We start from the raw sequence: 27146 nt of genomic DNA on the forward strand, positions 1-27146 counted from the left end.
CGGATCCTTGGCCTCTCACTTGTGGGGTGCCACAGGGTTCCATCCTCTCCCCAATGCTGTTCAACATCTATATAAAGCCGCTGGGGGCAATCATCAGGAGATTTGGGCTGCAATGTCATCAGTATGCGGATGACATGCAGCTCTATCTCTCATTTAAATCTTCACAGAGGTTGGCTGTAGAAACCCTGTCCAAGTGCCTGGAGTCAGTGAGTGGCTGGATGGGAAGGAATAAGTTGAAGCTGAACCCTGACAAAACCGAGGTACTGTTTGTGGGAGACAAGGGAAGGCTGGGGGATGTGGACCTGGTGCTCAATGGGGTACGTTTGCCCCTGAAAGACCAGGTCCGCAGCCTGGGGGTCATTCTTGACTCCCAGCTGACCATGGAGGCTCAAGTCTCGGCTGTGAGCCAGGCGGTGCTGTATCAACTCCATCTGATACGGAGGCTGCGCCCCTACCTTCCCAACCATCTGCTCCCACCGGTAGTACATGCCCTGGTCACCTCTCGCCTAGACTACTGTAATGCGCTCTATGTGGGGTTACCCTTGAAAACGGTCCAGAAGCTGCAACTGGTACAGAATGCGGCGGCTCGTCTGATTAAAGGCAGCCGCCGGCAAGATCACATCATTCCAGTGATGAAGGAGTTGCACTGGCTACCGGTTGTTTACCGGGCCCAATTCAAGGTGTTGGTTTTGACTTTTAAAACCCTATATGGTTTTAGCCCAGTCTATCTGAAGGAGTGCCTCCAGCATCGTCAGGGATGCCGCTCAACAAGATCAGCCTCAGAAGACCTTCTCTTGATCCCACCGGTTAAAACAGCTAGACTGGTGAGGACTAGAGAGAGGGCTTTTTCAATAGTGGCCCCCACCCTGTGGAACTCTCTCCCAAATGATCTCCGCCATGCCCCTTCTATGATAAGCTTCTGCCGGGCCTTGAAGACCTGGCTCTGCAGGCAGGCTTTTGGGGTGGGTTAGGTTTCTTACTGTTATGGTTTTAAATTTTAATGTTTTAATGTATTGTTTTATCTTGTACGTTGCCCAGAGTGGCTGGACAACCAGCCAGATGGGCGACTAATAAATTAAATAAATAATAATAATAATAATAACATCTGGTACACAGGGTTAGAAGACCCTCCAGGGATTTTGGATGTGTGTGGTGAGAGGAAGAGGAAGCCCCACTGAATACAACCCAGTGCAAAGACTTCCATGTTCTTGACACCAATTTGTATCTTGGTATGGAATACACAAGGTTATATATTACAGTTACAAAATGGTGATTAGCAAATAACAAATAAAAAGTGTGTTTTTGACCAAGAAGTATAAACAATGCTTTCAACGGATCAATGTCATTACATGTTAACTCTGTGAGAAAGTCTTTTTTCTGTATAAGTAGCAGAAATCTGAAGAACTTTTGCCCAGTCTCAAATTTGCCATTCTTAGGCAAGGCGGTTGAGCGGGTGGTGGCAAAGCAGTTGCAAGCACACTTGGAGGAAGCGGATTATCTAGATCCATTTCAATCGGGCTTCAGACCTGGACATGGGACTGAAACAGCCTTGGTCGCCTTGGTAGATGATATGAGGAGGGTGTGGGATGGGGCGAATGCACCTTCCTTGTCCTCCTTGATCTCTCAGCGGCTTTCGATACCGTTGACCACATTATCCTCCTGGACCGCCTGAAGAGGTTAGGCATGGGGGGCACTGTATTGCAGTGGTTCCATTCCTTCCTCTCTGGTAGGTACCAAAGAGTGGCATTGGAGGATGAGGTCTCGGATCCTTGGCCTCTCACTTGTGGGGTGCCACAGGGTTCCATCCTCTCCCCAATGCTGTTCAACATCTATATAAAGCCGCTGGGGGCAATCATCAGGAGATTTGGGCTGCAATGTCATCAGTATGCGGATGACATGCAGCTCTATCTCTCATTTAAATCTTCACAGAGGTTGGCTGTAGAAACCCTGTCCAAGTGCCTGTAGTCGGTGAGTGGCTGGATGGGAAGGAATAAGCTGAAGCTGAACCCTGACAAAACCGAGGTACTGTTTGTGGGAGACAAGGGAAGGCTGGGGGATGTGGACCTGGTGCTCAATGGGGTATGATTGCCCCTGAAAGACCAGGTCTGCAGCCTGGGGGTCATTCTTGACTCCCAGCTGTCCATGGAGGCTCAAGTCTCGGCTGTGAGCTGGGCGGCGCTGTATCAACTCCATCTGATATGGAGGCTGCGCCCCTACCTTCCCAACCATCTGCTCCCACCGGTGGTACATGCCCTGGTCACCTCTCGCCTAGACTACTGTAATGCGCTCTATGTGGGGTTACCCTTGAAAACGATCCGGAAGCTGGAACTGGTACAGAATGCGGCGGCTCGTCTGATTAAAGGCAGCCGCCGGCAAGATCACATCACCCCAGTGCTGAAGGAGTTGCACTGGCTACCGGTTGTTTACCGGGCCCAATTCAAGGTGTTGGTTTTGACCTTTAAAACCCTACACGGTTTTAGCCCAGTCTATCTGAAGGAGCGCCTCCAGCATCGTCAGGGATGCCGTTCAACAAGATCAGCCTCAGAAGACCTTCTCTCGATCCCACCGGTTAAAACAGCTAGACTGGTGATGACTAGAGAGAGGGCTTTTTCAATAGTGGCCCCCACCCTGTGGAACTCTCTCCCAAATGATCTCCGCCATGCCCCTTCTATGATGAGCTTCCGACGGGCCTTGAAGACCTGGCTCTTCAGGCAGGCTTTTGGGGTGGGTTAGGTTTTTACTGTTATGGTTTTAAATTTTAACGTTTTAATGTATTGTTTTTTATCTTGTACGTCGCCCAGAGTGGCTGGACAACCAGCCAGATGGGCGACTAATAAATTTAATAAATAAATTAAATAAATTTAATAAATAAATAAATAAATAACTTTTCCCTCAAGCTGTGCACTAATAGCTTTATGGTACTTTCTTCACAAGTGGAGCAGCATTCTAGAACCTTGGTGTCCAACACCGTGGCCAATCGCCACATGTGGCAAAATGGCTACTGACTTGTGGTGAAGTTGTGCTTTACTTCTACCATTTTTAAAAAAAATACTTTTTCTAGTAAAATTCTTTTATACATTTACCAGTACAAAAACAGGTCCACCCTCTGCCCTTAACAATCACAGACTTGTCCTTGGGACCTATAGCCCTATTCCTTAATGACAGAGAGATCATATCTCAAGGCTCTGCCCCCCTTTCAACTTCTGAACATCTGGTCAATATATGGAGAGCTGATGTTAAGGAGCTGGCTTCTTTTTTATATCAACTGTTGCTGAGATGTCAATTTCCTTCTTTTTGACAGTCTGAAGGCAATGTAGGAGAAGGGCTTGGGAGAACGACTTGACCCTGTGTTGTGGAATAAGATTTGGTCGACCAAGCACTTCTCTTCCATTTCTGCTTATATACCAGAGAACTCCTTAAAAATGGCACATCGCTGGTTTCACATCCCTATGAGGCTGGTTCATACCCTGGGATCAGGCTGTCTCCTTTGAAGGAGGGGTTAACCTAAGAAAGGTACTTATTGGCATTTATTCTGGGAATGCAATTTTGTTTCTGTTTTTGGGGACAAGGTGTTGGGGAAAATTGAGTCCATTACGGTAGGGCCCCGCTTACCGGCATTCCTTTTTGCAGCATTCTGCTGATGCGGCAGCTTTCAATTCGGGGAAATTCCCCGTTTTAAAGCCGATTTTGCGATTTTACGGCATTTTGCGACATTTTCGCTCGACGCAGCCCATTATAATGGGTTCCACTTTACAGCGGGGGCCTGGTCCCTAACCCGCCGTATAAGCGGGGCCCTAATGTACTGGCAAGAGACTGGTTAAAGACCCTAAACTTTGTTTGCTATCAATGTTCTGCAGGGATAACTCTTTTATTTTTGTTTAACCCTTTGGTATTTTTTCTTCTGGTCATGGCCCACCTAATTATCACTCAAGACTGAAAAGATGCCTCAGATTTCACATTGGATGTATGGTATAAAAAGGCCCTACAGATTGCTACTATGGAGAAACTGAAACATGAACTCAGACTTACTAGGGGGTGATGCTGCTCCTGAATACTTTGCTACAATATGGTGGCCTTTTATGACCTAAATGGACAGACATACATTGTCTTGCCTTCTTCCCAGGAAGTATGCCTTTATTTGGGAGAATTATTTATTTCTGTGTTTGATATTATGCCTGCTTCTTCCCCCATATCATCTTCCTCTTATGTGTGTGCATGTGCATGTTTGCTTATCTCCCAACTGTTGATTCACCAACCCAGTGGAGGATATATTGCTATTGTTTATTTCTATTTGGGCTTCTCTGTCAGGTATCTTTCCTTTGACTATGTATCAATGCCGATGTTGTAATTGTGTTTTGTTTTACAATTAGAAAAAAAAAAATTTAGCTATTGAGATTTCAAAATACCTTCTGAATTTAAATGTACAATAATACAAGGTCCTCCAAGAACTTATTATTTTCTTCTTTGTTTCTTTTATTTCCTTAAAGGTAAAGGCCTCTCTGAGTAGCTAGGAAGCACAGCTCTTGATGCGTATTTTCAAAACGGGGTCAGAAGCATCCCTGGAAATGGAGTTACAGCACAGGAGCCAGAAACTGAAGCCAGGTGCAGGACAGGAGTCTTAAGTGCAGTGCTGCTTTGCTGAACACACACGGGCACAAGGCCAGGTTACTGACACTTATAATAGGCCTAGACATTTCAGAAAGTTATAGCCTACCAATGGCATGGCTGATTTTATCTGTGCCTGAAGAAGGATCCACACCTTGATTACCCACAGTCCTAGGTAGCAGCTTACTGGTCTAAGTCTCAGGCCATGAGGTTTAAGCCCTGCAGTAAGGGATGGAGGAATCTCTCAATTTTGGTTCTCTTAATTTCACATTTTTGCAATCTTAAAGTCAGTTCTCCACTATTCTGCAGCAATTTGCGATTTTTTAAAAATCCTCATGAACATTCTTCAGCATTTTCGTGTTTGTCCCAATAAAACACACTTTTGTCTGCAATTTTGACAAATGTACACATTTTTGCAACCGATTTCTCCTAATATAATGTATTTTTGTAAGCTATTTTCACTACTATATTCCTTTTTAAGCACACTTTCCCTAATATATGCAATTGGTTTGTTGGAGAAGTGCATCACAAAATTTGGATATGTGCATGATTTGAACGATGGCTGTGTTTTGGGTCCTCATATTGTTTTGGAAAGTGTGGATTTGACAGATTCAGCTTTACATGAAACTGAGTCAAATTTCTCCCCCATTGCTACCTGCACTCCCTGATTCTCAGGTGGTTTCCAAAGCAAAAAAGCTTTGGTACAGTTTGAAAGCAGCCATCTGAAAGAATCCTAAGACATAAAAGTAATAGAGTTTCCTTGTGACAGTGGTGTTATCATTTTGACAGTGAGTAAGAATTTGCTGGCAATAAAAGAAGCATTACAGTTCTGACTTCAATGGCTAGCATGGTATGGATGTTTTTAGGACTCCAGATAAAAGTGACATTCCCAAGGTCAGAGGAAATAGCTAGATGCCTGGAGCCATTCTGTGTGACCGACAGCCTTTTATCAGAATCATGAAAATCCCAGCCTGGCCAGTTTTGAGAAGTAGATTACCAGTATTAGGGGCAATTTACCTCTCATCCTCATCTGCTGCTTTTTAATCTTACTCTTTACCACCTCCTGGTTTTCTCTGTGTAATGCAGAGTTCAAGAATGGGAGCTATGACCTACAAAACCTCTGGTTCAAATCTCAGTTCAGCTACAAATATGCTTAAACAAGCCATTCTCTCTCAGTCTCAGCCCCTTATGCAATATAAGAATAACAACACAGCTGACCTTATAAGATCAGGCTTACAGAGATAATGTATGTAAAATGCTTTGAGCACTTTGGGAAAAGTGCAAAACCCAATTGCCTTAAGCTACCCTGAGCTTATGGAAAGGCAATCTGTGTTAAATACATATAAACATTAATTATTATCAATGTAACTTAGAACAAGAGGCATATTAAAAGGAAATCTGTGGACATGTAGTTTAATCTCTAAACAACCAAGATTCATCTCTCACAGATAACAGATGCCTACTTCTTTAATAACTGCAAAACAACCAACTATATCCAGAGCTTGGAAAAGTAGCTTTTTTGAACTACAACTCCCATCAGCCCCAGCCAGCGCTAGCTCCGATATATCAAACCAAATTATACAAGGAAAAATCCACAAAACATACCCAAACAGGATTTCTAGCCCAGCCCAGGGGAAGTTGCTTCTGCAACATGAATGAAAAAAAAGAAAGTGCAATTTGTATGCCAATTTGTGGCTTGGTACCAATACTTTCAGCCAAATACACACTTTAAATTGTTTCTGTTTTATTGCTCAACCTATTTCCTTGCCACTAAAGATGCTTGGTATAAAGGCTACTTGATTTTGAAAGCGAAGAGAAAAACATCATACAGAATACCGGGAAGGGGCTATCAAAGATTAGTTAATACATATTTTATTATTTCTTAGCATAGTCTAATATGTTTTGTACTATCATGATTTTCAAACTAAGGGGTTAGATCCAACTAAGTCACACTCAAAGGAGACCCACTGAAATCAATTGGCTAATTTAAGTACATTTATTTCAACAGGTCTACTCAAATTATGATATGACTCAAGGTAGTTTTCCAGGTGATTTGGATTTTTAAAAATTATTTTATATTGGAAATTCCGTTAATACATGTCTATTCAAACTTGACTGTGTGAACCTGCCACCAACATGTCCCATTAAACATATCTCCTTGAGAGGAGGGGCATCTTTTGCTAGGGAGAAACCAGAGGCTTGGCCCTGAAATGTGCCTAAATAGTGTGTTCATAACCCAAGAAATCCAAGTCCAGACCAGGCTAAAGCCTGGAGAAAAGAATAGAGATATAAAATTACTGGGTGCGTGGCAGCATTGTTCATTAATACACTAACCCATTCATAACTCTAAATGCTGTAAGGTAGCAGAGATTACCTATCCTAGGCTAATGGGAGTGGGCAGTGGAATACAACCGAAGTGATGTAAAGGAACTCTGGCCAAAAAGCAAGAAGGAATTTCTTTGCCTCAAGGTTTGCACTGAAACACAGACTCCCTTCCCAATCTGTGGCCTGCAGTCCTGTGCTGCATTCCTTGAGAGTGTAATTATACAAGTTGGAGCTCAGATCACCATCTTGGGTCTCAAACCCTGCTGTTAAATAAACTCTCTCTTACCAAGCAATTTGAAAAGGAGGGGTTGCAGATATGTGGTGATCTCATACTGTGTGTGTGTTTCTTGCTGACACTTTTTGAAAAACTTGGTTCTACTTTCTAACACTGTCTTTGGACAATGGGATTGTTCTGCTGGGCATGAGAGAAATCAGCCAAGAAATGAGATAACGTTTAATTCAAGGTGTGCACATTTCTCTGAAAGGGCCAGAAGATGGTCCTTGCTGCTTGTCCTCATCTCACAGTACTCAGGAAGGCACAATGAGTTAGAATATAGAGGATGTGGGGAGGGAAATGTAGTCCAGACTAGGGCCTAGCCACCCCTTTGACTCAGAATGAACCAAAGTGGGGGTCAGCCAGAGCATCCCTGTTGAGTCTTTACTACATTAAATATTTAACTGCCTTTGGTTTTTAACTATTTATTTAGCGTTAGGTCTCCTCTTTTTGTTTCCTACACCCATTCCCCATATTATTTTTGTTTTTAGTTATTTAAAAAGCACCATCTCACCTTAGGGACAAATATAGGAAGCTGCCATACTGAGTCAGACCATCGGTCCATCTAGCTCAGTACTGTCTACACTGAATGACAGCAGCTGTCCAGGATTGCAGCCAAGGGGTCTCCCCCTGCCCTACCTGGAGATGATGGAGACTGAATCTGGAACCTTCAGCATGGAAATTAGATGCTCTGCCACTCAGCTATAGCCCTTCCCAAAACATTTTTCTTTTTACACCATTTTACTAGTCTCCCACAAAATTTCCACTCTTTATTTATTTTTAATTTATCACTTCATATTAAAAAAAACTGGCTTGTTGACTCAGTATCTCTAGATCTGACTGTTTCCAGCTGTCTGTCAATTCAGTTGTTCCACTAGCAGGCAGTTTTAGTCATATTGTTCTGGCATTTTATATCTTTTCTATTTTCCCAAGGCAATGCTACAATCATAGCTAAGGAAATCTTCAGACCTGTACACTTACTGTAGACTCATCATATCAAACAGATATCAAGGGAATAGCTGCTTGTGAAAGGTGAGAAGTCCAAGGCTTATGAACGCCTTTGCTGTGATTCTTTTGTTTCTCGTGCTTTCAGAATTCTCCATTCGCTTTCAAGTTACTACAATTTTGTTGTTTCACCATACAAAGCATGTACACCATCTCCTACTGTCTCATGTCTGCTACTAGTGGCTTAATGCTAAGGCTGCCTGTAGCAACAATTATGTGTTTGGGAGCCCACATACTGACCACGCCTCTATGGATGTTCCAAGAAAAGGTCATGACTGAGCATTGGCATAGCATTTGCAATTTGAAGTGGAGACAGAACAAGGCTGAGATGCAGATTACTTGCAGGAGGCCAGTATGGTATAGTGGTTAGAGTGTTATATTAGGACATGGAAGACCAGGATTCAGATTCCCACTCAGGCATGAAGTTCATTGGGTGACCTTGGGCCAGCCACTGTCTCTTAGCCTTACCAACCTAGAGGGCTGCTGGCAGGATAAAATGGAGAGGGGGAGAACCACATATGCCACTTTGAGCTCCTTGGAGTAAAGGTGGGATATAACTGTTGTTATTATTCCAGTGAATTAATGGTTTAAAATGGGATTTGAAGCCAATATTCCCTTATCTGCCATCTGCTATTCACTTGTCCACACGGTTCTCAAGTATGATATTTGGATTAAGGGTAGCAGACATACTTCCACAAATGGAAGAATGAATGGTCAGGAAAGAAAGAAATCATTTCTTTTATCTCTAATTATAAAATCTATTACTCCAAGATGTCAAGTAGTCATGGAAGGAAGGATAATATCATTAACTGCAGATGCTGGAACAGTATCACAGGGAATCTGGCATGCCAAAGAAATAAATAAAGTGGAGTTTCTGCACTGCTGCACCCTCTCTCAAATATTTTCAATTTGAAAAGGACTGTTCTCCACTCTTTCTCAGTGTGCCATCTCTCACTCATTTGGAAGCAAAGTGCTCCCTTTGAGCATTTAGGTGGAAGCGATAGGGGCACTGCTTAGCTGTTCATGAGAGGCAGTATGGATTAATGCCACTCTGAAAATTTCAGCCAATGCTTTTTTCCCCCATGTGTGTGTGTGTGAACTTCCCCATGAAAAAATAAGCAGAAAAGGAGAGAATTTGGGGGAAATTTCAGAGATAGACTGGGACAGGGGCTGGCATTTTCCATAGCAATTTATGCAACAAGGTGAGCAGGGTGTCTTTTCTTTTTCAATCCTCACATGGCACTTTGTAGCCCCTCCAACCAGAGCACTTTCTGGAATGCCCATGTGAGGACACAATGGCACAGCACATAAGCACATATACCAACAGGAGAAATGATAAACTAGAAGGAGGCTGAAAGAGAAAAAGAGGCACAGCCGTACACTCAGTATAGACAATCGTTTCCAAAAAGTGGTACAAGGACCTGTCACCACCACAGTGTTGCTAATCCTGTTGTTTCCACCTTTGTAACGAACTACGAGAGCCGGAACGTCGACCGCTTCATCCCCATGATCAAGTTGAAGTACTACTTACCATGGACACTGTCTAGGTTGGCAAAAAGCTGGACTGCTCCTGCTCCTTTTCCTGTCTTAGGATTGGCAGATGCAGTACTAGCAGGACACCTCAGTGGTATCATGTTTTGATGTCAACATATTGTACACATTGTCTCATTGTTAGGAATTTATTAGGAAAGTGTGATTTGATCGACTTCTCCCAGGCATTTTAGCATGTGTTTTTAAATTGCTTTTTAAAAATGTGTTTTTTAAATTTGTATATTTGTTTTTAATGTTTTTAATTGTTGTAAACCGCCCAGAGAGCTTTGGCTATGGGGTGGTATACAAATGCAAGAAGAAGAAGAACAACAACAACAAGAACAGGAACAACAACAACAACATAAGAAGGGCCTGCTGGATCAGTCCAATGGCCCATCTAGTCCAGCATCCTGTTTCACAGTGGCCAACCACATGCGTATGGGAAGCCCACAAGCAGTACCTGTGCACAAAAGCACTCCTCTCTCTTTCTGTGGTTTCCAGGAACTGGTATTCAGAAGCATACTGCCTCCAACCGTGGAGGGACAGCATAGCCATCATGCCTAGTAGCCACTGATAGCTTTATCCTCCATTTATCTAATCCTCTTTTAAAGCCATCCAAGTTGGTAGCTATTGCTGCCTTCTGTGAGAGTAAACTTCACAGTTTAACTAGCTAAAAAAAAAAAGCTGCAAAGCACATGAGAATATTTTTTTAACTTACATAGAAGAAAGAACATGCCCCAATCAACTTAAAACATAAATTACTTAAAAGAAGCTTCCTAACTCAGCCCAGAAATTATTCCAAAATATTTCTACTCCCCCCCCCAAAGGGGCAGAAAAAGTTGCCTCTTTTGCCAGGGAAGGGGGAGTGTTTCACAGAATTGGTGGTTAGGGTTTAGCACTGCATGCACATGGATGCACCTGGTTGGCCACTGTGAGAACAGGATGCTGGACAAGATGGGCCACTGGCCTGATCCAGCAGGCTCTCCTTACGTTATGTTCTTATGGTTGGCACTGTACAACTTGTGTTTCTGCAGAAGAAGTGAGACACAAGACCATGCAGTAGGAGGCAGAGAACACCTTTCTGGAAGTTCAAAGGTGAAGTGCAGTAATGCAATAACAAGAGGAGCACTGCTGTAGGCAAGTTCCATATAATGGAGTTGTCCTTACAAAGTGAAATAATTCCAAATGCAGTTGTGGAATCTTTACAGGCAGGCGGATAAGGACTGTCATCTTGGTCATGTCTATACAAATATAAAAGAACTGAGCCAAAATTACTCACACAATTCTGCAAACCCAGTGGAACAAAGGCATCCATGTAATTAATTTACATTATTTTTACATCATCTGCCTGCACTGGAAATGTTCATTGTATCTTACTATGGTTTATATATTTTAACCAATTGATATCAATCTATGTGTTTTAATGATTGTTAATTTTATAATGAATTTAAAATGTTATATATCCATATTATCAAACTTATTTATTTGGACTATTATATGTTTCAAAATGAATTAGCATTAGACTGTCATTGTAGTAAAGTACTGATATGCATTTTTGCTGTTGTGTTGTGAGCTGCTTAGGGCACATTTTTGTGGAAAAGTGGCCTAGAAATGGAAATAATAAATAAATAATCCACACTTCTGTTCAATTTCTGTTGCTTTCAATCATGTCATTTGACTGTGTAATGTTGTAACATCCTCATTTTCTCCACATAATCTCCACATAATCTCTGGGACGCCTATGTGATGAAGGAGGAGGAGGAAGAAGAAAATAATGACACCAAACAAGATGTAAAAAAAGGAAATAAAAGGAAATAGACCCACAATCTAAGCATTTTTAAGGGAAAGCTTTTGCTGCGTAAACTATTTCCTACTAAAAACTGCAAAAGGAGAATATTTAACCCATTCTAGAGTACAAGACTTTGAATTTGACACTAGTCTCAAAACAGTTTCCTCCCAAAGAAACCTGGAAGTTTAGGGAGGTGCAGGAATTCTGTGTGCAGGTGCATCTTTTTTTTATATGCCATCTCCAGTCTATCATAGCTAAGAAGCTTACCAGTGGGAAAATATCTAGAGCAAATCCCAAGCCATGCTGTTGGCTACATACTGAAGGTCAGCTGAGAGGACACTGTGTGCCATACATGCACATGCACACATAGAGAGCAATCTCGGAATGCAGCCTATGGTAAGACATTTTGCAACATGTGACTAGTGTAATCTTGAAGCTGAGAAGTCCTTTGCATTAGCTAAAGCGTTAGCTAAAGGATAAAGCATCATACAGAGAAGACACGGGACTTAGGCTGCTTTCACACAACCTGTTATTGAGTATGCATCCTGATTTCTCTGCACAAAGTTTTTGGGAAGGTTAGATGACAGCCATTTATTGAACATTCATTCTGATTTGTTTGCAGGCAGATTAGATGCCATTGTGAAGTAAATGTTATCCCACATTTTCCTGTGCATTTTCCCACCACTTCCCTTATCGCTAAAAGTCCAGTTCTGGAGGGAAGTGGGTTTGTTGCACAAGAGCTTCAAATCAACTTTCATTGTGCAGCCTGAATTTGCCGGTATGTGATTGAATCCCACCTGAAAACAGTGACAGTCTGGAAGTGCCCTTAGTCTGTGATATTCACTAAATTTATGTTCAAAATATAAAGGCATATTAAAATAAGCCTTTGCATTGTTTACCTTCTTTGAGTGGAACCAGCAAGGGTGTTTTTAATGAGTACGACGATTAAAAGCAATAAGATGTAACTACTCTTAAGTACATGACAGTGTACGTTATTGAGGATGGTTTCAATAATATTCTTCACATGAAATATTTCTTTAATGCCTGTATTAGTGCCAGTTTAAGAATATAATAAGAGCCCTGCTGGATCAGACCAAAGGCTTATCTAGTCTGACATTCTGTTTCCCAGTGGCCAACTGGATCCCTATAGGGAGTCCACAAGCAGGACATGAGGGTAATAGCCCTCTTCCACTGCTGTTCCCCAGTGCCTGGTAATCTGTTTTCCTTTTGTAAACCCATTAGTACTCTATAAACCCAGAGTTTTATACTCTTAACAAGACATAGCAGGTAAATGAGAACAATGAATTCTGCACATATTTTTCTTTATTTCGCCATCAATCCTTAGAAAGGGGGGGGGACGCCAAAGGTGTGTGTTTGATTAAATAAGCAAGAGATTTAACATTCTGGATGTAAATAATGCACAAACATGTCATTTGTAATAACACTCAGATATGCTTTAAATTATTTTTGCCAGAAAGACTGCTTTTCAAATAAAACAAATGTAAATTGTGCTTCTGGCATTGCGTACGGCTAGTAGATTTTTGTGGCAGCATTTGAAGTGGGTGGAGGAAAAAGACCAGAATTAGCACAGCTCACAGCTGCAATCGCTGGAGTAAAATTTCACTGAGGCTGCTAGCTCAGATTCAGAGCTGCAATTGCAGCTTTACTTTTACTACTGCTCCACTGGGCCTAATGCTAATAACATTTAAATGGCCTGTTAGTTACAGCCATGGCCTCAAGCTGCCTCTTATTTCAAACCTTGTTTAATGCTCGTGTTTTCTTTAAAATGTTTTATGAACTTAATTTACATATATTAATTTCTAATTCTCAGATAGTCTCCTTGTTAATATATAACACATACATATACACACCCAATGCACACGCAGGCACCCACAATGCATCAGGACTGAGGCCAAAGAGTGGTAATTTACATCCCAAACCAAATCAATCAGGCAAAATGGTAAGTGCAGCTACACTGTTTTGTGTGTGGCTTCTCTCTGCAGTATTAAACTGGCTCCCCTTGGAATAATGGATTACTACTGTTTGTAAGCACACACAAGGAAAAAAACGTACACACAGCCTCTGCAATTTTAGGCAGAGCTTTCCCATTTTGTTGATTAAAAGGCAGCCCGATGACCCAGGCTTAATTATGCTTACTCTAGAGTAAGTTACAGTGATCTTAATGGGATGCACACCCACCTAAGCACATTTGGAATTGCAGCTATGCAAGAAGGTTCAATAGGAGATCCTTGGGTACATGACAGGAGAGGAAAGCAGGACTCCCTGAACCTGTAAAAGAGGGAATTTCAACAGGTACGGCTTTTCTATTATCAGCTATATCAGTAGTTTCCAAACTTTTTCCCCCAATGGACGTCTGAAAATTGCTTATGGTCTTAGCAGACCACTTAGTGATTTTTCTATCTGTTACAGCAATTGTAATGTGCTGTGCTAAGATGATGTATGATTTTTAATTGTCTTTTTATTGCTCCTTTTATTTCTTAGATTGTATTTTATTGCATTATAGGTTGAATTCTGTGAAATTCAAACGGTAATACAATAAAATACAATCTAAGAAATAAAAGAAACAATACAATTAAAAATCAGTATGAATGTTCAATACAGACATGCCATGGACCATCTGAATGAAGATTGCGGGCCACTGGAGGTCCATGGACCACAGTTTGGGAACTTCTGGGCTATATATACTGTATAAGAGACAGAGAGAGAGGAATATAAACCACAGCAAAATACACACTCCTTTAATCAACCCCCTTGACCCACAACTTTCCTGAAGAGCTAACCCTACGTGACAAGTTAAATCTGCTTAAATCACCTACTCTATGTAGCCATTATTAGAGTTCTGACATTATAGCTCTAACCGCAAATCAAAACATTTATAGATTTTTGAACTGGTATTTGTTATACAAGGGAAAGGTCTTGAGCTGGTTTCTGGAGGAGGTGGTGATTCATGTCAATAAATATTTTTATTAAACAACAAAAAAGTCATAGGAGCTCTGCCTTTCTTTGGTCACTCTTACATTTTTCTTTGTTTTAGGCATTTCTTTCCTTTCTGAGCCTTTACAGTGAAGCAACACAGCTATTAATTGTTGTAAACCACGCAGAGAGCTTCAGCTATGAGGCAGTATATAAATACAATAAATAAATATTAGCTGCACTAAGAGAACAGGCTCAACATTTCAAAATTGTATATACGCATGGCCAGTTTACCAATTCTGATACTGAAATTCCTCATGAAGATTTCTTTTTAAGTCTGATTTGCTGCTAACATAAACCTATGAAATTAATGTCTGCACTTCAACAGCTATTTAATTATAGTTGTCACCTCTTTTCTCCAGAACATCAACAAAAACGTGTCTCTGATTTAAAGGCAAGGTGTTTTGAATGCCTAAACATACATCTACATATATTTGTGGCTATATTAATTAATTTAAAATGCATCCAACTTTAAAATTGCCTGTTGGTGAACACTGACACTGAGCAGGGAACAAAAAAGTCCAGGAGGTGAAAACAAATACTGTCAGGCTACTTCAAAATGGGCTAATTGAAATCTTTTTCTGGTAATTAACAAATTAACTCATTTCGAGCAACCCTTGCCAATCATCAACATGTCCTGTATACTGTAAAATCTTCCCAGCCAGACATGATAAAACACAAAAAATGGTTCTTAACCACAAATATATTCACTAATAGGCAAAAAACCTTGCGGTTTAAGAACATACCTATAGCCCACAGATATTTCTATCAAACTTTAAAAAGCAGGGAAATTGGGCAGCTATAGTGAATGCACCAGGGGAGCAGGAGACCTGAACTCCTCTCTAAGATATTGGACTGCCCAACAAATTTGTCAGAATGCAAACACAATTTGGGTTGGTCTTTCACAGTCCAATCCACTTGCTGTGTAGCTTGGTTTTTTGCCTATTAGTGAATCTCCCTGCTTTTTAATCCTGGAGGTAAGAAATGGGATCCTGTCCAAGTTTGCTGAGAATGGATTGATCATTTGCATGCTTATTGGGTTCAGTGGGATTTACTCCCCTGCAATCATGCTTAGGATAGGTGAAACTGACCACAGGGGATGAGGGGAGGAAACACAGAGGGGAGGACTGGGATGGAAGCAGGCAGGACGGGGAGGGGAGAAGGACAGGTTTGATCATTTGCATGTTTATTGAATTCAGTGCAATTTACTCCCGTGCAACGATGCTTAGGATAGGTAAAACTGACCGGGGAGGGAGGGAGGGAGGGCTGGAGTGGGCAGGGGAGGAGGAAGAAGGAAGAGGGGAGGAGAGGAGGAAGGTAGAGGAGAGGGGAAGGAGGGAAAAAAGCAGGTCTGATCATTTGCATGTTTATTGAGTTCAATGGGATTTACTCCTATGCAATGATGGTTAGGATAGGAAAAACTGACCATGGGGGAGGGGGAAGGACTGTATTGGAGGGGGCAAAGGAAGGGGTAGGGGAGGGCAGATTTGATCATTTGCAGGCTCATAGAGTTCAATGGCATTTACTTCCCTGCAATCATGCTTAAGATAGGTAAAACTGACCATGGGGAGGAGGAAGGGGAGGGGTAGGGGGAAGGGGAAAGAGGAGATTGGAAGGGGTTGGGGATGGGGAGGGAGGGGCAAAGGAAGGGGGAGGGAAGAAGCAAGAGGGAGGGAATAGGAGGGAGGAGAAGGGAGAGTGTGTTTGATTGTTTGCATACTTTTTGAGTTCAATGGGATTTATTTCTGTGCAATCATGTTTGAAAATGGAAATGGACTGCCTTCAAGTCAATCCTGACTTATGTTGACTCTATGAAAAGGGTTTTCATGGTAAATGGTATTCAGAGGTGGTTTTACCATTGCCCTCCTCTGAGGCTAAGAGACAGTGACTGGCCCAAGGTCGCCCAGTGAGCTTCATGGCTGTGTGGGGATTCGAACCCTGGTCTCCCAGGTCGTAGTCCAACACTGACCTGGGGGAGGGGCAGGAAGGGGAGGAGATTGGGTGGGGTGGGTACTGAGCAGGAGGAAAGCCCCTTTCCTTTATTTATTTATTTATTTATTATTTGATTTATATCCCACCCTTCCTCCCAGCAGTAGCCCAGGGCGGCAAACAGAAATGATAAAAACACTTTAAAACATCATAAAAAGACTTTAAAATACATTAAAACAGAACGTTAAAAACATTTTTTTTAAAAGGTTAAAAACATCTTTTTTAAAAAAGTGTTAAAAACATATTTTTTTAAAAAAGAGTTAAAAACATTATTAAAGAAAACATTTTAAAAGCAATTCTAACACAGACGCAGACTGGGATAGGTCTCAACTTAAAAGGCTTGTTAAAAGAGAAAAAGTCTTCAAAATGCATCAAAAAGATAGCAGAGAGCAAAAGAAAAACACTGTGAACAGTAACATTGCTTTCAGCATTTCCCTCACCTTTTTACTCTACAGCAGGCACATGCAGCCTCCCACCCAAATTTAAACCAAAGCTGTCCCTGGCCACATCCACACCAGGCCTTTATTTCACTTTGGACAGTCATGGCTTCTCTCAAACAATCCTGGGAAGTGTATAGTTAGTGAAGGGTGCTGAGAGTTGTTAGGAGACGCCTTGTTCCCCCCACAGACCTTCAATCAGAGTGGCTGACTGTTAAACCACTCTGGCCACTAAAGCTCTGTCAGTGGAATAGCAGTCTCCTCTCAGCACCGTTCACAAACTACACTTCCCAGGATTCTCTGAGGGAAGCCATGACTGTCTCAAGTGAAATCAAAGTCTGGTGTGGGTGTGGCCCCCTGACGAGTCCAATCCCTGGGGCTGATGGGAGTTGTAGTTCAAAAAAGTAACTTTTCCAAGCTCTGGATTCACGTGGTGGTGATGAAATGCCTTGTGCTACCATTTTACTACAGTAAATTTGTTATTACTAGTTAATATACATTTGCCATTTATGAAAGAGTCAGAGTCGGAGTCGGTACATTTCTACTGACTCCGACTCCACCCAGAATTGCTCCCGACTCCGACTCCATGACTCCGACTCCACAGCCCTGCAAATCGACCAAGGCCGATTCAGTCCCATAACCAGGCCTGAACCCAGACTGGGATGGGTCAAGAGAATCTGTTTCATCCAAGAGTACTTGCAGTTGCTGCACCGCAATCCTCTCAATCACCTTCCCTAAGAAGGGAGTATTTGTAACTGGTCGGTAGTTATCACAAACCAATGGGTCCAGGGTGGGCTTTTTCAGGAGTGGTCAGATCACCGCCTCTTTCAAGGCGGCTGGAACCACTCCCTCCCGCAATGATGCGCTGACCACACCCTGGATCCACTCGGTCAGACTCCCTCAGCAAGCTTTAATAAGCCAAGAAGGGCAAGGGTCGAGAGGACATGTTGCTGGCCGCATCATCGCAAGCACCTTGTCCATGTCATCAGGCCACCTCAACTGAAACCGTTCCCAGGAAGTTGCAGCGGACGTTGCACTGGACACCTCATTGGGGACTACAGTAGATGTGGATGGGGCATCAAGACTGCTATGGAGGTGAGCAACTTTACCCTCAAAGTGCCTTGCAAACAATTCACAGTGGTCCTCTGAAAGGTCTAAGACTCCATTTCCCGGAGTTGATGTCAACAGACCCCGGACAATATGGAAAAAGCTCCACTGGACGGCTACTTGAGGATGCGATGGAGACAGAGAAGTGGGCCTTCTTCGCCACCCTCACCGCCACACAGTAGACATGGTTATGATGTTTTACTCATTCCCGATCAGCCTCACAGCACGTCTTTCGCCACTTGCGCTCTAGCCGTTGTCCAGCCTGTTTCATTGCTCTTAGCTCACTGGTGTACCAAGGTGCAAGCCGGGCTCCACAGTGCCAGAGAGGGCACTTAGGGGCAACCGTGTCGAGAGCCCAACGTGCCTCGCTGTTCCACAGCGTGACAAGGGCTTCAACAGGGTTACCTGCTCTATCTACTGGGAACTCCCCCAGGGCATTCAGGAATCTAGTAGATTCCATTAGAATCTGGGGGCAGACCATCTTAATCTGTCCGCCACCCCTGCAGGGAAGGATCGGAGCCATAAGTATAGACTTCACCAGGAAGTGATCTGACCATGACAATGGGGTGACATTCACCACCACCCATCTCCAGTCCACCCCTTCCTACATCTGGATCAAAAACCAAGTTGATGGTGTGCCCTGTCCTACGTGTTGGGCCAATAAACTACTTGAGACAGCCCCATGGTCATCATGGAGGCCATGAAGTCCCGAGCCGGAACACTAGAGGCAGCCTCAGCATGGACATTGAAATCACCCAGCATTATCGTTCTGGGCTCCTCCAACGCCACAGCCGAGATGACCTCCACCAGCTCGGTCAGAGAAGCTGCCAGGCAGCAGGGTGGACGGCACACCAGCAGCAACCCTAGTTTACTGTCTCCTTGGCCCAACACCAGGTGCAGGCCCTCACAGCCAGCTCCAAGACAGAGTGGTTTCCTGGTGACAGAGATGGAAGTTCTGTAGACCACAGCAACTCCTCCCCCCCCGTCCCTGCAGCCTGTGCTGGTGCTGCATCGAGTATCCAGGTGGGCAAAGTTGGGTCAGATCAACTCCTCCAAGCTCACCCACCCAGGTCTCGGTAATGCACACCAAATCGGCACCTTCATCCACAATCAAGTCATGGATGAGAGTGGTCTTATTATGTAGCGATCTGGCGTTAAACAACAACACACACAGGCCAGTGGGCACAGCAGATGAGCAGAGCTTGGAAAAGTTACTTTTTTGAACTACAACTCCCATCAGCCCAATCCAGTGGCCATGCTGGCTGGGGCTGATGGGAGTTGTAGTTCAAAAAAAGTAACTTTTCCAAGCTCTGCAGATGAGCAACGAGGAACCCATCCATGACAGGAATTAATTTGCTTTGCTTGTCAGTATACAAGAATTTGGATGCAGCATAATTACAACACCAAGCACTTTTCCACAGCTGGACTAAAGTGAAAAGAAGGTGAGGGTTTAATATGAAACTGCCTTATGCAGAGTCTATATGGTCCATATAGCTTGGTACTGTCTACTCCAGGGATGGGGAGCATGGGTTAGGCTACAATTCCCATCATCCCTGACCACTGGCCATGCTATCTGGAGCTGATGACAGTTGGCATTCAATAATGTCTAGAAGGCCACAACATCCCGAGTTGTAGTCTACTCTGACAGACGTTGGTTCCATCTGCACTATACATTTAAAGCAGCATCATACCACTTCAAACAGTCGTGGCTTCCCCCAAAGTATCCTAGGAAAGGCAGTTTGTGAGAGATGTTTGGAGACCCCTGTTCCACTCACTGTTACAATGTGCAGAGTGGCTTAACAATCAATCCCTCTTTCCAGGGAACTCTGAGAATTGTAGCTCTCTGAGGGGAATAGGGGATCTCCTATCCACTCTCAGCACCCTAACAAGCTACAGTACTCCGGATTCTTTGGGGGAAATGTGATGTTCCTGCTTATAGTGTAAATATGGTAAGTGCTGTTTATATAGAAGACATATGGTAAGTGGAGTGAAAGAGGAGGGGGGAGTACATGAGCAGTAGAATGCTGGATGATTGGCTGAGCGTTTGAATGGCTGGGAGTATAAATGGAAGAATGACAGTTGAATCTGGGTGGATGTTGGGAATGTGGAGAAAGAGGTGTTTGAGGGTGGAGGTCAGGAGTGTGGAGAAAGAGGGAGTTGGAGTTCTGATTAATAATAAGTCAAGTACAAAACAGGAGTAGATGAAACCATACGCTTGTGAAACATTCTAAAACTAATCTTGTTATTTCTGATATTTAATAAATACTTATTTGGTTTACCAAAGGCCTGATCCTTGGCTGGGGGATATACATACCAGAAGGGAGGGCAAGGTAATTACCAAGGCTGAACAGAAACAGTATCTAATGGTGGCAGTGGTGAAGGGAGGAATAATAACAATTCAAGTATCCAGAGCAACCCAGAGTTGTATGCGTTATCTATAAAGATACAAGGGGGTTGGGAACAGCATAAGCACGCAGTGACAAAAGTAACCAGCTAGAGAGAGACTCAAGCAAAGTCTCTGGGAGTATTGGTTATAGGACGTGACTGGTGGTGCTGCCTAGCAGGGGGATCTAGCGAGATCTGTGCTAGAGCGAAGTGAGAAACCATATAAAGGACGGTCCGGACTGGTGGTATTCCTGGTGGTGCCTAGTGAAAGGAAGTAGCCACAAGCAGGTGGGAACCTGACAGGGAGAACCAGGGAAGGACGTCACAGGAAACCATGACTGTTTAAAGTGGTATAATAGTGCTTTAAATGTTTGGTGCAGATGGCAACTCTTCAAGGTCTTTACCAGCCCTTTTATGAAAGATCCTTCTGAACTGGAGATTTTGGGGATTTTATCTGCGGCATTGTATAAAACCATGTGATCTCCCACTGAGCTATGTCCCGTTTCATCATCTAAAAGAGGACTGCTGTACAAACATCCTGTACTTCCTCTTGCCTGAAAAACAGGGACATACATGTTAAGCTTCAAGATCACTATTGCACATAGAGGTTATGCTAGAGTAAGCATACTGCAAAAGATTAGAAAGCTGACTAGGAATAGGAACACAGGTCTCCCTAATCCCATGTCTAATTGCAAAATGCTGGGTTTCGTAACTTGATGCTTAACTGGGCCTAGATACCACATAATTATGTTTGGAATTGTTGTAACCCGCCATGGATCCTTTGGGTGAAAGGCAGGTGGTAATAATAATAATAATAATAATGCACATTGGTTAAGAGACCTTGTCATAAACAACTTGGCTGGGAAATAAGGGCTGCTTACTTTCCCTTCCTATAAATTTAGCCAGAAGAATGGCATGTCGGAATACTATTGCCATCCTGCAATGTCTCTCATCCTGGCATTTAAGATTGCCAAATTTTATTACCTTTTGTGGTACAGAGCTCCTGTGCTTTTAGCAGCTGCATTAGTGGTAGAAATTCAGCAGGTGAAGCCTTTCTCATCACTATGCCTACATGCCAAGAAAGTTTCGAATTCACACAGTCTCACCAATTCATCCACCCCTTTAAAAGCTTCCTTGTTTCTTTTCATTTTACAGTTTCCTTCTCACTACATGATCCTATTTTCAATCTTCAGAGAAATTCCAGAAAACATTAGGCTGAGTATTGTCAGTACTTGTATCCAGGGAATTACAAAAAAACAAAATAATGCACTTCAAACAGCCTAGTCTTCAACGTAAACATGTCTGAGCAGTTCCCCATGACAAATATTAATACTTTTGAAAGGAAGATGGACATGTGAATATGAAAAATGTGAACAGCAGATGAAGGCAAGTAAGTAAAACCAAGGAACAGGGCAAGACAAGGCAAAAAAAACTTAAGAGCTGAAACAGAGGGATGCAGTTGCAGACAAAACCTGACTGAAAAAGTCACAGCCAAATTTTGCTGTTGTTATGTGCCTCCAAGTCGACTGCGACTTATGGCGACCTTATGACTCAGCGACTTCCAAGAGCATCTGTCATGAACCACCCTGTTCAGATCTTGTAAGTTCAGGTCTGTGGCTTCCTTGATGGAATCATTCAATCTCTTGTTTGGCCTTCCTCTTTTTCTACTCCCTGCTGTTTTTCCCAGCATTATTATCTTTTCTAATGAATCATGTCTTCTCATTATATGTCCAAAGTATGATAACCTCAGTTTCATCATTTTAGCTTCTAGTGATAGTTCTGGTTTAATTTGTTCTAACACCCAGTTATTTGTCTCTTTCACAGGCCATGATATCCACAAAGCTCTCCTCCAACACCACATTTCAAAGGAGTTGATTTTTCTCTTATCCGCTTTTTTCACTGTACAACTTTCACATCCATACATAGAGATTGGAAATACCATGGTCTGAATGATCCTGACTTTAGTGTTCAGTGATACATCTTTGGATTTGAGGACCTTTTCTAGTTGTTTCATAGCTGCCCTATCCAGTCCTAGCCTTCTTCTGATTTCTTGACTATGGTTTCCATTTTGGTTAATGACTGTGCTGAGGTATTGATAATCCTTGACAAGTTCAATGTCCTTATTGTCAACTGTAAAGTTACATGAATCTTATGTTGTCATTACTTTAGTCTTTTTGACGTTCAGCTGTAGTCCTGCTTTTGTGCTTTCCTCTTTAACTCTTATCAGCATTCGTTTCAAATCAACCACATGTTAAGGTACCATAGCTGTATTAAACTGGGGGGGCTGATCCACTCAGATCCCAGCCAAAACAGATTATGCGGTTACTTCAGTTTCTCACAAGAGAGTAAGAAAAACAACCTCTTATTTAAGAAATGAGAGAAGAGGAGGGGAAAGCCGTGCAGGTGTGAGAATGTTTGTATCTTGAGTGCCGTTTGCATCGTACCAGCAATGCTATGTGTAAGAATCTACCTCTACCATGACTAAATACAACACAGTGATATCTCAGTTAACAAAGTAGATGCATTCCTGGACATTACTTCTTTAACAGAAACTTTGGCACCAGAGGTAGGAATAACATAAAAACAATAGGAATACGTTCCTACAACCGCTCATAGATGGTAGGGGCAGCTTCAACAGGGGCTTTAAAGGGTGCCTACCTGGCACTCCTCCTCATACTCCCTCCCCTCTGAATTGTATTGGATCCTTCCCTCAGCCCTGAGAGAAAGCAAGGGATCTCCTTAAAGCAAAACAAACACACATGGCTTGTCAGTTTCACCCTAGCAAAGCAAAGGCACAAGCTTGAAAGTTTATTGATAGCAAAGCAAAGACACAGGTTGGACAGTCTCACCTCAAAGCAAAGGCACAGGCTTGAAAGTTTATCCATAGCAAAGCAAAGCTAGTCAGTTTCACCTTTAAAAAAAGCTTTTGTTAAAAAGAGCTTCATTCCTGGAGGATTCCTTAAATGAGGTTTTACTGTACTCAATGTCTATGTCTCTATGCATCCAGGATACTGTATAGGTTGCTGTGCAAGTTCACACCTGACTCCACGCCATTCTTCTGACCTGTCAATCCCAATACAACAATGTACACACAACAATAGTCCATTTGCCTCTTAAGTGGTAAAAATAATCTTGCATAAAAAGAGCCCTGCTGGATCACACAAAGGGTTCATCCAGCCCAGGTTGCAATTTCCACCAGAATGACTCTGAGATGCCCATAAGACAGCCAGTGTGGTGTCTTTCTAGGAAAGCCATCCCCCATCTGATGTTCTCTAGAGGTTTTGGAGTACAGCTCCCATCAGTCCCAGACAGCACAGCCGATGGTCACAGATGATGGGAAATGCAGTTCAAAACATCTGGACAGCACCAGATTGGGGAAGGCTCATCTAAGACACAGGAAACTCATGTTGAAATCTCCACTCAGCCATGAAGCTCATTGAGCGATCTGGTCCAGTCACCGTCTCCACAAGGTTGTGAGGATAAAACGGGGAGGGACGACACCAATGAGCTGCTTGGAGGAAAGCTGGCATATAAATAAATAATGTAGACAGGGCATGAAGGCAACAGTACTCCTCTGTTGTTTGTCTCCCCATCTAGTATTCGAAGGTGTACTGCCTGTACAAAGAGCCTTCAATTAGCCAACATGGCTAATAACCATTGATAGCTTTGCCCTTTGTTAAATGGTGAGTAGGCCAAGAGGAAGTCCAGGCTAGATCCTTTCTGCTAGACATGTAGTTTCTATGTTCATGGAGATGATTATATGGAAGAGTATTTAACTGTGCAAGCCTCACATCTGAAGTGGCACCATCCGGGAACAGTTTTGCCATCTCATCTGCTATATGTGTAGATCAGACTACGAATGGCTAGCCCAGTGTTGTCTATATATATACACCCAGTGTCAACACTCTAAAAACTCATAAACTGTTCCTCAGGCAGGCTTGAGAGCTACATCGTTCAATCCTGCTCCCTTTCGACTTAACAGCAGTTAAACACACTTTGGAAGCAATCCAAATTTCTGCCCTGTTCCCCAGCCTGGCAGAGCTTTATGGGGTGACAAGGTCACCACTGCATCTGCAGTCCTGCTGTGCATGGTAGCTGGGCGAAAGGAAGTGGTAGGCAGATTACTGCGCCAGCCTTGAACTGGTATAACTGTCACACAATGACAGTGGGGCCTGCTCAGCCCCCTCCCCTCCCTCCCCTCTGAAAAAAAGCATTTTGAAGCTTTCCACTGGCTGTCACTGGCGGGATCCTATTGGTGGTACCTCTGCCTGCTTCTTCAGTGGTCAGAAGGAGGAGCACTACGGCAGCAGAGTGATGCTGGCATCACTCCACAGGAAGCAGGAAACTGATGGAGGGACAGCTCCATCCAACCCAACTCAATGTTAAAAATATATATCCCTGCACAGAAATACAGGAAGATGAGCTTGGTAGCTCCACCGAGAGTATCTGGATTAAAATTAATGGGGCAAGTAATTAAAGGAATATGGTGCTTGGAGTCTACTACCGACCACCCAATCAAGGAGAATGCAACTTTTGAAAAGCAAATTGCCAATGTCTCGAAGAGGCATGATGTAGTAGTAATGGGGGATTTCAATTATCCCGATATCTGCTGGGAGACAAATTCTGTCAAACACGGCACCTCCAAGACATTTCTGACTTGCATTGGAGATAACTTTCTCCTACAGAAAGTGGAGGAAGCAACCAGAGGATCAGCTATCCTGGACTTGATTCTAACCAACAGAGATGATTTGGTGGATGAAGTGGCAGTTACAGGAACTCTGGGGGAAAGTGACCACACCATACTTGAATTCTTGATTTTAACAGAAGCAAAAGCTGTGGGTAGCCATGCATGTACCCTGGACTTCAGGAAAGCTGATTTCAATAAACTCAGGACAATTGTAAGTATGGTTCCATGGCAAGCGACCCTAATGAGAAAAAGAGTCCAAGATGGGTGGGAGTTTCAAAAAAGGAAATTCTAAAACAGCAATGGCAAGCAATTCCAACAAGGAAAAAAAAGGGGGGGAGACAGCAGAAGAAGCCAATGTGGCTTCATAAAAAGCTTAGAGAAGACCTGAAAACAAAAAAAGGACACATACAGGAAGTGGAAAGAAGGCCAGGCCACAAAGGAAGAGTACAGGCAGGTATCATGGAATTGCAGGGATGGTGTCAGGAAGGCTAATGCTGAGAATGAGCTGAGGTTAGCGAGGGACGCTAAAAGCAACAAAAAAGCTTTCTTCAGGTACATCCATAGTAAAAGACAGAGAAAAGAAATGGTGGCACAGCTACTCAATGAGGATGGCAAAATGATAACAGATAACAAAGAAAAGGCAGAAGTCCTCAATTCCTACTTTGGCTCAGTCTTCTCCCAAAAAAGGGTCTATGACCCTCCCGGTAAACATGAAGTAGAAGGGGCAGGATTGGAGCTTGAGATTGATAGACAAATGTTCAAGGAATACCTAATCACTTTGAACAAGTTCAAATCGGAAGGGCCTGATAAACTGCATCCTAGAGTATTGAAGGAACTGGCTGAAGAACTCTCAGAACCGCTGTCTATTATCTTTGCAAAATCGTGGAGGACTGGTGAAGTGCCGGATGACTAGAGGAGAGCTAATGTTGTCCCTATCTTCAAAAAGGGCAAGGAGGAACCAGGGAACTACAGACCAGTCATCTTAACATCAATCCCTGGAAAAACTCTGGAGCAGATTATAAAGCAGTCAATCTGTAAGCACCTTGAAAGCAATGCAGTGATTACTAGGAGCCAACACGAATTTATGAAGAACAAATCCTGCCAAACTAATCTCATCTCATTTTTGATTGGGTAACCTCCCTTGTAGACTGTGTGAATGCTGTGGACATAATATATCTCGACTTCAGCAAAGCTTTTGACAAAGTGCCCCATGATATTCTGATCAGCAAGCTAGCTAAATGAGGGCTGGATGGAACAGCTATCAGGTGGATCCACAGCTGGCTCCAGAATCGTACTCAAAGAGTGCTGATCAATGGTTCCTTCTGAAACTGGGCGGAAGTAATGAGTGGGGTACCACAGGGCTCGGTCCTGGGCCAAGTGCTCTTCAACATTTTTATTAACAACTTGGATGAGGAGGTACAAAACATGTTTTTTAAATTTGTAGATGATACAAAGTTGGGGGGCATAGCTAATACCGTGGAAGACAGAAACAAAATTCAAAGGGACCTTGATAGGCTGGAGCATTGGGCTGAAAACAACAGAATGAAATTCAACAGGGATAAATGCAAAGTTCTACACTTAGGAAAAAGAAACCAAATGCACAGTTATAAGATGGGGGAGACTTGGCTCAGAAATATGACATGTGAGAGGGATCTTGAAATTGTTGTTGATCACAAGCTGAATATGAGCCAACAGTGTGATGTGGCTGCAAAAAAGGCAAATGCTATATTAGGCTGCATTAACAGAAGTATAGTTTCCAAATCGCGTGAAGTATTAGTTCCCCTCTATTCAGCACTGGTTAGGCCTCATCTTGAATACTACGTCCAGTTCTGGTCTCTGCACTTCAAGAAGGATGCATACAAACTAGAACAGCTTCAGAGGAGGGCAACAAGGATGATCAGGGGACTGGAAACAAAGCCTTATGAGAAGAGACTGAAAGAACTCAGCATGTTTAGCCTAAAGAAGAGAAGACTGAGGGGAGATATGATAGCACTCTTCTCAAATACATGAAAGGTTGTC

General features: G+C 42.9%; 1 protein-coding gene across 4 annotated transcripts in view; it reads right to left on the reverse strand.

Moving 5' to 3' along the window:
- GRIA4 (glutamate ionotropic receptor AMPA type subunit 4) overlaps window positions 1-27146 on the reverse strand; it is a 380787-nt gene that overhangs the window by 236568 nt on the left and 117073 nt on the right. The window lies entirely within an intron of this gene.

Source organism: Rhineura floridana, chromosome 5 (genome assembly GCF_030035675.1).
Source record: "Rhineura floridana isolate rRhiFlo1 chromosome 5, rRhiFlo1.hap2, whole genome shotgun sequence".
Classification (NCBI taxonomy): Eukaryota; Metazoa; Chordata; class Lepidosauria; order Squamata; family Rhineuridae; genus Rhineura; species Rhineura floridana.